Source organism: Panthera pardus, unplaced genomic scaffold, assembly GCF_024362965.1.
Source record: "Panthera pardus isolate Hobbes unplaced genomic scaffold, ASM2436296v1 HiC_scaffold_16, whole genome shotgun sequence".
Classification (NCBI taxonomy): Eukaryota; Metazoa; Chordata; class Mammalia; order Carnivora; family Felidae; genus Panthera; species Panthera pardus.
In genome coordinates, this window is record NW_026526721.1 from 16,739,779 (window position 1) to 16,749,079 (window position 9,301).

Below are 9,301 nucleotides of genomic sequence, written 5' to 3' on the forward strand. Positions count from 1 at the left end.
GAGCACACAGCCCCTTTTTATTTCTCTTATCTGAACATCATTGCATGGATATTCAATAATGTCATTCAGTCTTCTAGCTCAAAGGTAAATCATTTAAAGCATTGGAGGCCACTGTGAGGCAGTCAGTGAAGGTTTGGATGGAGGGAAGGCCGTGATCTGACTTGGATCTCTTGGCGATCTCTCTGGAATTTCTATGCCAAGAGTAGGTTGAATAGGGTGGAGGCAAAAGCTAAGCGAGATGCCATGGCAATAATCTCAGTGAGAGATGATGGAGACTGGGTCCACGGTGGTGAAAAGAGATTGAATCCAGAAATATGTATTTTAAAGGGAGAGGAATTGGAAGGATAAAGTTGTCAATGACTGAGACGGAAAAGGCTGCAGGATAATATTTTAGTCAAAAAAAGTTGAACTCAGGTTTGGACATGTGGAATTTGAAATATTTATTATTAGGTTACCTGTACTAATGAAAATGACTATGCTGTGGATATGTAATCGACACAAAATTGCAACTCATTTGTATCACTCAGTTTTTCAGTCCACAAATATTTATCGAAGGCTTACTATTGACCTACACCATGGTTGGCACAGCGTGTGCCTCAAAAGCAATACAAATGTTTACATGCTTTGATTCTGTAGTTCCATTTGTAGAAAATGATATTCAAGACAAAATTAGAAGAGCAATCAAAAGTATAATCAGGGGTGCCTGGGTGGCTCAGTCAGTCAAATGTCTGACTCTTGATCTGTACTCACATCCTGATCTCACTGTTCATGAGTTCGAGCCACACGTTGGGCTCTGCGATGACTGCACAGAGCCTGCCTGGGATTCTCTGTGTCTCCCTCTCTGCCCCTCCTCTGGTCATGTTCTAAAAATAAATAAATACATGTTAAAAATACATATATAACCAGAGTGCAGTTCATTGTAGCTTGAGGTATAGTAGGTTTGAATGACTTGTACTATCCTATCCCTAATTGACATATGTCATAAGAGGTGAAGGAAGATCAAGTGTAGAAAAGGATCACCATCCACTCCTAGACTTGTTTCTTCTGTACTACATTTGTACTTACCTTGCTCAGCTTACAGGCTTTTCTGGCATCAAGAATGAGAATTTCAGGGCATCTGGGTATTAGGCATTGGTTAGGCGGCTGACTCCTGATTTTGGCTCAGGTCATCTCATGGCTTATAAGTTCAAGCCCCGCATCAGGCTTTGCACTGCCAGTTCTCGGGGTTCTCTCTCTCTCCCTCTCTCTCTGCCCCTCCCCTGCTTGTACTCTCTCTCAAAATAAATAAACAAACTTAAATATAAAAAGAATGAGAATTTCTTTTTGGTCCCTGTAACTTCTGGCCACAGTGACACTTTAACACTTAGGAGCAAGTTATGAATAGATTTCAAAATAAATTCCCACTGAAGATATAAGAAAAAGGAAGGGGATTCCAAATTAATGCGGTATAATTTCCTTATTATAGTTTAATCAAAATTTAATTATATTGAGAAATGAGGAGTTATAGGCACCCTGTCTCTTTCCATTTCTCTCATTCTAACTTTGGCTGCTGGATGCCTGATTCTGTCATTCCAGCTTATAGTTCAAGAGTGATTTAAACTTCACTTCTTTGGGCTTTATAGAGATTTCAGTTTCTGACAGATGTGATTGTTAATACTCTGAGTAGGTATGGCCAGCTCTTAGGGAAATGTTGTATCAGTTCAGACCCATTTTATTTTTTTGTACACTGAATATTCTCTCTTATTTGTCAAGAGCCAAATTTAAAGGGAGTCATCTACTGTGGTGACACTTGGCTTTGCTCTGGCACTCATTTTCTAAGCCAGTGTCAATACCTATGTTCATTGTTTAGGCCAGCCATGATGGCTATTGCCATCTTGTTCCGGGATAGACCTATCTTGCTCAAGTCTTTTTCCAACAGCCATGCCAGAAACTTTGGGTTTTATTTTATTTTATTTTTCTAAGTGTTTACTTATTTATTTTTCAGAGAGTAGGGTGAGGGGAGGGAGAGAAAACACAAGCAGAGGATGGGCAGAGAGAGAGGGAGAGATTCCCGGGCAAGTTCCATGTTGTCAGCACAGAACCCAACTCAGTGCTCGAACTCACGAACCATGAGCTCATAACCCAAACCAAAATTAAGAGTTGCACTCTTACCTGACTGAGTCACCCAGCTGTCTACAGAAACTTTTGGTTTTAAATGCTTCCCCTTTGCACTCGAAGGTCCTTGAATGCCTTATAAGGTCCTTTGAGGAGCACTTCCAATTTTCAGGTCCTTTGCAGCTTTTTCTGGTGCAAGTTCGTACACCAACCTGCCTTTCCATGCTTACTCTCCATCTCCCCCTAATCAACACTTCCACTTAGTTTACTATCTTTTCATAAATCTAATATTTAAACATAAAGTATGTTGAATAAATTATTTTAGAGATAATAAACATAATTTTTTATAAATAATAAATACTATTGTGTTTAGAAACAATAAACATTATTTTTAGTCATGAACTAATTATTTTATTTGTATTAACCTGTAACGATAAAACAAATGTGCCAGTTTATACAGGTTATGAATCTACATAAAAAAGTATTGTGTCACTTGTACCCCAATGTTTATAGCAGCACTCTCAACAATAGCCAAATGATGGAAAGAGCCTAAATGTCCATCAATTGATGAATGGATAAACAAATTGTGGTTTATATACACAATGGAGTACTACGTGGCAATGAGAAAGAATGAAATATGGCCCTTTGTAGCAACGTGGATAGAACTGGAGAGTGTGATGCTAAGTGAAATAAGCCATACAGAGAAAGACAGATACCATATGTTTTCACTCTTATGTGGATCCTGAGAAACTTAACAGAAACCCATGGGGGAGGGGAAGGAAAAAAAAAAGAGGTTAGAGTGGGAGAGAGCCAAAGCATAAGAGACTCTTAAAAAGTGAGAACAAACTGAGGGTTGATGGGGGGTGGGAGGGAGGGGAGGGTGGGTGATGGGTATCGAGGAGGGCACCTTTTGGGATGAGCACTGGGTGTTGTATGGAAACCAATTTGACAACAAATTTCATATATTGAAAAAAAAGTATTGTGTCAGTAGGGACTTCTGTATTTTGACAAGTTGTGTCTGATGGTAAAGTAACTAAATAATATGAAAATAATTTTGTAACAACCGTAAAAAATAACCTATTTTACTGCCAGAGACAAGGGTCACTTTACTGAGGTTTATTTTTGGATTACTATTGGAAGGAACTCAGCGAATATCATTGCGGGCTCTGCAAATGCTAGGAACACCAAAAGTCTTATTAATTTCTTACAGCTATATATGATTCTTATATTTTCCTTAAAAGTATACTACTATACAACTGAATAAACCATAGTCTAGTTAGAGGGGATAACTTATGGAATTTCTTTTAAATTTGAACTCATGATAAAAGGGGAAAATTTTTTCAGGCTTTTTGTAGAAGGACAGAATTTGGAAGTTCATATAACCCTATAAACATCCATTTTGAAATCTTTCCATTTAAGGTAAAAAATGCCTATAGTGGTGATATTATTAATACAATAAAATAAGTCTCATTTTGACAGTCAATTGTATTTCTCTTGTGTTAATACATAATTCAATATGGGTGCACAAAAATAATTGTTCACAGGGCACCTGGGTGGCTCAGTAGCTTAAGTGTACAACTCTCTATTTCAGCTCAGGCCATGATCCCATGGTTTATGAGTTCAAGCCCAGCGTTGGGCTCAGCCTGCTTGGGGTTTTCTCTCTCTCCCTCTCTCTCTTCCCCTCCCTGTTCTCTCTCTTTCTCTCTCTCACAAAATAAATAAGTAAACTTAAAAAAATAATCATTCATTTACAAATTTACCCATCCAACAAACGTTTTGTTGCCCATTCTGTCCAGGGTACAATGGGGTTCTAAAGGATGGTGAAGAAATCTCTCTACAAGGACTTAGATGTTTAGGAGACACCAACAATTAAATAGTAATATGGGAATTATTATAGAGATGTCTATAGTTTCTATGGAATTAAATAGAAAGATCACATAATCAATATTAAGATAGAGGAGTTCAGGAAGTCGTTATTTCAATAGTTATTTTTACTGAGGGACAGCAGAAAATTGGAAGTAAAAAATGTGAGGAAAGGCAAAGAGATCCAATGAGTTCTATAGAATAGAGAAACTCAAGAAAGGAATCTTTGTAGACATCTAAAGAATACTGTACACATTACATTTGAGGAGCTATTAATTATTTCCCGGCATTAGGACACCAGCTGAGTTAAAGGTATTGGTGAGAAAGTAAGACATGGAAGAGAAATTAGGGACACATTCTTTAAGTACTACCTAGAATACTTTAAGTTTAGGTCATTTTTTGAAGAACGGTCATTCTCTGAATGAAGGTCATTCTGTGTGTGTGTGTGTGTGTGTGTGTGTGTGTGTGTGTGTGTACAGTGGCAGATATATGATACATGAAAGAGGAAGGGTTGGGAAGGAAGTTAGTGATGGGATCTACATTTCAGAACGACTCCTGGATGCAGGGTAGAGAATGACTAATGTAGTTTAGGACTGATACAGAAGTGGTAAGAAAAGAAAATGACAAAAAAATACAAGCAACAAGAAGTAGGAATTACCAGTCACAACTACAAATGAACAAAAATAGATACATTTAAGAGTACATTTTCTTAGTGCGGGATCTGTCTGGAAAAGTGAGGAAGAAGCAATCCATGGGGAACATTAGGTCTCTATGAAACTGAAGAGAAGGTAGGAAAGGTCATAGGTGGAAAACATATACATTTGAGACAGAAGATGTGACAGACTCAAGTTTTGCCTGCTTCACAATTTGGCTTCATAATGGCTCCAATTATATTATTACGTGGGGAAGATAAAGAAACTCTCCAACAACTTTCATGATTTCAAATTCATATAACCAGTAGTTGATAACAAAAGATGTTTTGGTTCCCCAGTACTGCATAACATTCCATCCCCCAGAAATAAAACTTCAGTGGCTCAAAATAGCAATTACAGATTTTGTTTATGAATCTGCAGTTTGTTCAAGGTTAAGTAAAGACAGCTCATATCTGATCCTAATGTTTGGAACCTCAGCTGAGATGATTCAAATCCCTAAGGGCTGGAACTGCTGAAGCTGTTTGGATCCCTCCCACCCTTCTCTCTCTCTCTCTCTCTCTCTCTCTCTCTCTCTCTCTCTCCAGGTGATTTCAGCATTCTCCATTTCTTTAACAGCAGATGTCAGAATAGTGCAACTTCTTACATGGCATCTCAAAAATCTAAGAACCAGTATTCTACAAAGTTTAGTGAAAGCTTTGAGGCTTCTTCTGAGCTAGCTTCAGAAGTCTAAGGATGTCTCTTCTAATGCATTATGTTGATCAAACAAGTCCTTAATGGGACACCCCAGGTTCAAGGGGAAAGGAATTAGATTCCACCTCTCAAGATAAAGGGTAGGGAAAATTCTGGTCAACCTTTCACTAGGGTGGGGCATTATATTTATATTTTTATAAATAATATTAAAAATGAGTTTATATATTTTACCCTTTCCCTTAAAGGAGAATTACTTATAAATGTCAACTTCAGAAGATAATAAGGTCCATCATAACACAACTATAATGTCATTTATGTATTATAAGTGATGGACCAGAAATTGACGTGGGCTGATTTTACTAAAGGAACAGCAGATTGCTTTATAAACAATGGCCAACTCCTTCCTTCTAACAACGAGAGCAGATGAGGAAATGTGTTTAACTACTAATAATTCCTATCGGGAAACTGTCATTTATATTGAGAGAAATTCAAATATTCTCTTGGTCACATTAACTTAACTAATAAAGATAAGCATCCAGAATAGGAAGAGAAACATGCAAAAAGACTGAAGATCCAAGAGTCTAAAGCGCATGAGGGGTGTCAATCTGAAACTTGTCCCTGACAGTATGAGGCACCAAAGGACAGAGGGTCTCTATTTTGGACAAATGATGGTGATAAGAGAAAGACCTGAGTGATGAGTGATTACCTGGAATCAGAGTTGTTCTTTAGTGTTGGAATGCAGTTAGTCAGGACTGTGTGGTTTTAAACAACATGGCAGAGGCCAAGTTCCATGGGAGCACGTAAAGTTTCAAGAGTCCTCTGCCAAGGAATTGGTGAGGGTTTGGATCATTGTGCAACCTGGATGTCTTTGCCATGCATGTGTCAGAGCTGAACACTTGCTACATTAGAAAGGAAGGAATTTTTCCAATAGCAAGCAGTATTCGATGTTGGAATGTTCTATGAGTGAACTTTAAATAGAATAAATGTCAATTGTCAGGTGTGATCCTGTTGGAAATTTAAATGAGAGACCCTTGATTTTTGTCCTAGAGTTTTGATTATAGAATATATTTGAAACATACCTAGAACTAAATGTTCTTAAATCACAACTTTTATTTAAAAAAAAGCATTTGTAGATTTCACATCTTGGTTTGGAAACTTCCAATTTGGTTAGCACAAAATAGACACTTTCAGATATTTTTTTGAAGACAATGGCAATTGTTCTAATCTTTGTATAAGTTTGAAGACCTCTGTAATTTTATTCAAAGAGAATATTAATGAGATGTATATATTCTTTTCTTAATATTTTAAGAAAGTGGAATTAATGGAGTCTGTCCAACATCACTCTTGGAGTAAGATGCACTGATTTTTTTTCTCTGACAATAATTTTCTTGAAATTATAACCAACAATGTTCTAAAAAATGCTTTAAAAATTTGTAAAAATGGTGTTGGGTATTGAAATGCTTTCTTCACATATTCAAGTATATTGTAGATACAGAATTAGAGAATTGTTTCGGCTCCTGTGTTAAATTATTGAAATGGCTACAAAGTTTAAATGCCCTGAGGACATATGTAAGTAGCTCACTAAATCAACATTAAATAAATATTTGTATATTCTTCTCCTGATTCTTGAAGATTAAGGGAAGAACAAGTCTCAGGTCTAGGCTTAATATCAACATTAAGACTTAGCAGGAAGAATGCATCAAAAAGGAAGAGGAAGTATTTAGAAATCAAGGAGATAACAGTGTAGAGGAAGACAAGGATGTCAAGAAAGAAAGGGTAAAATTCAAAATGGAAACATTACAAAAAACTTGCATTTCCTTACCTTACACTTAGGTGCAGACTTATAACTATTCATTAACCTCTGCTGAACTGGTGAGAATATCCTCTTGTGAATTTTAAAGTTTGCATATCTAGGGTACAGTTCCAGTTTTAAAGAAAAATCAAGGACCAAGCTCTTGACCCAGACATCATAATTTAATGCAATTCCAAACTTCGGGGTCAATATACATTGGTAGTTTAATGAGTAGCAAATGGATTAAATGAAAAATACATTCAAGCTAAGTTGACTTCACAAGAGCAAATTCAGTTTCTTTTGGCTCATGAAAAGATTGGGCATAACTTCTTTTGACTTACTTAAATCTTTAAAAATATTCTGATTTATATATACATAATTATGTTCAACTGGTTATCCTCATTACTATTAATTAATTTCCTCAATATGTGCACACTGCTTCAATGGCAACAGAAAGGAAATATGCAATTAGAAATATTTTTAGTCCATCAATTGGTAAAATATCCCATCGGAAGGTAGATATAAAGCTCAGACAACATCTAATGCACAGCATTCCTAACCCAGGGAACATTTTAATCATTAGGAAAAAACACAGTCTGTGTCTTGTTAGCTAATCTGCAAGGGACGTGAGACCAGGTAGGAATTGATTCTAAGCAAGTTCTACATTCCTTGATATCCATCTGCCTGATTCAGAGCAGATGCTGATCATCATTTGTTGAATTTGATGAAATCTTGATAAGTTCAGTTTTATGAAAGCATCATTATCTCATTAAATTTATAACTCAGGAGAACATTTGCTTCTATAGGAAACTAACTGAAATAGTACTTATAGAACAGTAATCTTACACTGTCACATGCTAGAATTCAGGTACAGAAAATAAAAGATTAAAACGGATATAGTCATTAGGAATGACTGCTCTGGAATTTCAAATGACATGTTTAAGCTTCAGAATTGGCTTGAAAAGATAAATAGAGCCTCAGAAATGATTGATATCTCAAATGTTATTAGAATCAACCCTGTTTCCTTAGGAGAATCTCAGTTGAACTATAAGTATTGTTGGTGATGTTAAGATGTTTTATACAATGGAATTTCTTTTGCTAGATTCCATGGGATGGAAGAAAAGAGATGGGGGTTGTAAATATGTTCTCTTTCCATGGATCTCCCAAATCTTGGCTAAAGAAAACTCTGTCTACCCAACTTCCTTTTATTTTTGGCAAAAACTTGTTTTTTTTACTAATTATCCCCAGCTGTACCAGATTCTGTACTTCTTTTAACTTCACATGCTCTTACATCTGTGTACTTCTTGTATGGAATATGGGGTCTTAAAATGGGAAATCCTTTGGGAAGGGTGAGTACAGTATAATTGTCCAAAGAGAAAAAACATAAAAACTTGAGGCCGAATAATAGTCTCTTCTATTCTTTCTGTCTGTTGTCAGTCAACTACTGAAAAGCCATTGTACTGGTATTTGCCTACAACAGCAATGGAGCATACTCTTTCAAATGTAAGGAATTTTGATGTAATTCCATTTTTTAAAAAATCTCATATTTCCCTTTCTCTTAGTTTTCTGTCAAAGGCAATCAATGAGCCAATTTATAATTTCGAATGAACCAACTGCCCCATTATGCAGATTTGTGCTTAAAGATCCTTTAGAGGATCCTTCATATTTCCTGGTGAAGGATGGCAGTAAAATTGTTATAAATAAGGGTTTGGCCTTGTTATTGTACACTGGGTGATAAAAATATTAAACTGGTAAGAACAGGTACTACACTTGATCTTAGCCAAAAGGCCAAGAAGTGACTGGATGATAAAGATAAAAACACAAAAGAGGTACAGAGCACATTTAGGGTTAAATTGGAGAGAGACTCTGCCAGGAAAAAGCAACTACTTTTATTACAAATAAGGAAGCACTGAGTAGACTGAAGAGAGTTTTAACATGTTATATATCTGCTCACTTTTTCTTTGCCCTGGTTGGCCTTATCTTTTTCTTACTTTTGCAACAACTTTGTCATGTATACTTGAGTAAAAATAATGAAGATAAATCTAACAGTAATCCCTTTGACTTCTAGCTAGTGCATTTCTTGTTAATTTCAAAAGTTCGAAAATGACAATTTGGGTAAATGTGAAAACAATATGCATTTCCATATGCTGTAATAGATTTCTTTGTAAATGGCAAAAACACATTGACCTTTTAATCAGAAAAATTTGCT

At 36.1% G+C, this 9,301-nt stretch overlaps 1 pseudogene; it reads right to left on the reverse strand.

Annotated features, from left to right (window-relative positions):
• Window positions 1-8,766: 8,766 nt before the first annotated feature.
• On the reverse strand, window positions 8,767-8,892 carry LOC128777540 (U2 spliceosomal RNA; annotated as a pseudogene).
• Between the last annotated feature and the right edge of the window lie 409 nt (window positions 8,893-9,301).